The sequence below is a fragment of the Arachis stenosperma genome, chromosome 7 (assembly GCF_014773155.1).
Source record: "Arachis stenosperma cultivar V10309 chromosome 7, arast.V10309.gnm1.PFL2, whole genome shotgun sequence".
Classification (NCBI taxonomy): domain Eukaryota; kingdom Viridiplantae; phylum Streptophyta; class Magnoliopsida; order Fabales; family Fabaceae; genus Arachis; species Arachis stenosperma.
This window is the reverse complement of record NC_080383.1, coordinates 46,521,429-46,524,170: the sequence shown is the minus strand read 5'-3', so window position 1 is coordinate 46,524,170 and position 2,742 is coordinate 46,521,429. Positions and strand designations below refer to the sequence as shown.

At 42.3% G+C, this 2,742-nt stretch overlaps 1 non-coding gene across 1 annotated transcript; it reads right to left on the bottom strand.

The window, feature by feature from the left end:
- Positions 1-408: 408 nt before the first annotated feature.
- Positions 409-516, bottom strand: LOC130942344 (small nucleolar RNA R71). Its single transcript, XR_009070918.1, has one exon. It is a non-coding gene; the product is annotated as a small nucleolar RNA R71 (small nucleolar RNA).
- Between the last annotated feature and the right edge of the window lie 2,226 nt (positions 517-2,742).

Below are 2,742 nucleotides of genomic sequence, written 5' to 3'. Positions count from 1 at the left end.
CTTTCCCACTTTTAGTTTTCGAAAATTATCAATCAATTTTTCAAAATATTTTTAAAAATCTTTTTAATTAATTTTCGAAAAATCTCTTCCCCTCTTCTCACATCCTTCTATTTATGGAGTACCACTCCTCCTCAATGCACAATTCGAACTCTATCCAACTAAGTTCGAATTCTTCTACCTCTTTCTTCTATTTTTCTGTTCCTCTGACACCTCAAGGAATCTCTATACTGTGACACTGTCAAGACAAATGGGGTTGACCCTGAGGTCTACAGACTTATGCTATTCCCTTTTGCTGTAAGAGACAGAGCTAGGACATGGTTGGACTCACAACCTAAAGAAAGCCTGAACTCTTGGGAAAAGCTAGTCAATGCCTTCTTGGCAAAGTTCTTTCCATCTCAAAAATTGAGTAAGCGTAGAGTGGAAGTCTAAACCTTCAGACAGAAGGAAGGAGAATCCCTCTATGAAGCTTGGGAAAGATACAAACAATTGATCAGAAAATGTCCTTCTGACATGCTTTCTGAATGGAGCATCATAGGTATTTTCTATGATGGTCTCTCTGAACTGTCCAAGATGTCATTGGATAGCTCTGCTGGAAGATCTCTTCATCTGAAGAAGACGCCTACAGAAGCTCAAGAGCTCATTGAAATGGTTGCAAATAACCAATTCATGTACACTTCTGAAAGGAATCCTGTGAACAATGGGACAAATCAGAAGAAAGGAGTTCTTGAGATTGATACTCTGAATGCCATACTGGCTCAGAACAAAATATTGACTCAGCAAGTCAACTTGATTTCTCAAAGTCTGTCTGAAATGCAAAATGCACCAGGCAGTACTAAGGATGCTTCATCTGAAGAAGAAGCTTATGATCCTGAGAACCCTTCAATGGAAGAGGTGAATTACATGGGAGAGCCTTATGGAAACACCTATAATTCTTCATAGAGAAATCACCCAAATCTCTCATGGAAGGATCAACAGAGACCTCAACAAGGTTTCAACAACAATAATGGTGGAAGAAACAGGTTTAGCAATAGCAAGCCTTTTCCATCATCTTCTCAGCAACAGAGAGAGAATTCTAAGCAGAACCACTCTGACTTAGCAACCATGGTCTCTGATCTAATCAAAACCACTCAAAGTTTCATGACTGAAACAAGATCCTCCATTAGGAATTTGGAGGCACAAGTGGGACAGCTGAGCAAGAAAATTACTAAACTCCCTCATAGTACTCTTCCAAGCAATACAGAAGAAAATCCAAAAGGAGAGTGCAAGGCCATCAACATGGCCGAATTTGGAGAGGAGGAAGAGGCAGTGAACGCCACTGAGGAAGACTTCAATGGACGTCCACTGGCCTCCAATGAGTTCCCTAATGAGGAACCATGGGAATCTGAGGCTCACATTGAGACCATAGAGATTCCATTTGATTTACTTCTGCCATTCATGAGCTCTGATGAGTATTCTTCCTCTGAAGAGGATGAGTATGTCACTGAAGAGCAAGTTGCTAAATACCTTGGAGCAATCATGAAGCTAAATGACAAGTTATTTGGAAATGAGACTTGGGAGAACAAACTTCCTTTGCTCACCAAAGAACTGGAAGACTTGTCTAGGCAGAGATTACCTCAAAAGAGACAAGATCCTGGGAAGTTTTCAATACCTTGTACCATAGGCACCATGACCTTCAAGAAGGCTCTGTGTGACTTAGGGTCAAGTGTAAACCTCATGCCTCTCTCTGTAATGGAGAAGCTAGGGATCTTTAAGGTACAAGCTGCAAGAATCTCATTAGAGATGGCAGACAATTCAAAGAAACAAGCTTATGGACTTGTAGAGGATGTTCTGGTAAAGGTTGAAGACCATTACATCCCTACTGATTTCATAGTCCTAGAGACTGGGAAGTGCATGGATGAATCCATCATCCTTGGCAGACCCTTCCTAGCCACAGCTAAGGCTGTGATTGATGTTGATAGAGGTGAACTGATCATTCAAGTGAATGAAGAACCCTTTGTGTTTAAGGCTCAAGGATATCCCTCTGTCACCATGGAGAGGAAGCATGAAGAGCTTCTCTCAAAACAGAGTCAAACAGAGCCCCCACAGTCAAACTCTAAAGTTTGGTGTTGGGAGGCCACAACCAAACTCTAAGTTTGGTGTTGAACCCCCACATTCAAACTCTAAGTTTGGTGTTGGGAGGTTCCAACATTGCTCTGAGTATCTGTGAGGCTCCATGAGAGCCCTCTGTCAAGCTACTGACATTAAAGAAGCGCTTGTTGGGAGGCAACCCAATGTTATATTTTATCTATTTTCCTTTGTTATTTTATGTTTTCTGTAGGTTGATGATCATGAGAAGTCACAAAATCAATTGAAAAAAACAAAAACAGAATGAAAAACAGGAAGAAAAATAGCACACCCTGGAGGAAGAACCTACTGGCGTTTAAACGCCAGTAAGGCTAGCAGATGGGCGTTTAACGCCCAGTCTGGCACCATTCTGGGCGTTTAACGCCAGAAAGGGGCACCAGACTGGCGTTAAATGCCAGAAAAGGGCAAGCACTTGGCGTTAAACGCCAGAAATGGGCACCAGCCCGGCGTTTAACGCCAGAATTGGCTCAAAACGCATTTTTGCATGCCATTTGGTACAGGGATGACTTTTTCTTGACACCTCAGGATCTGTGGACCCCACAGGATCCCCACCTACCCCACCACTCTTTCTCTTCTTCACCCATTCACCAATCACCTCAACCACTCTTCCCCAAAAAC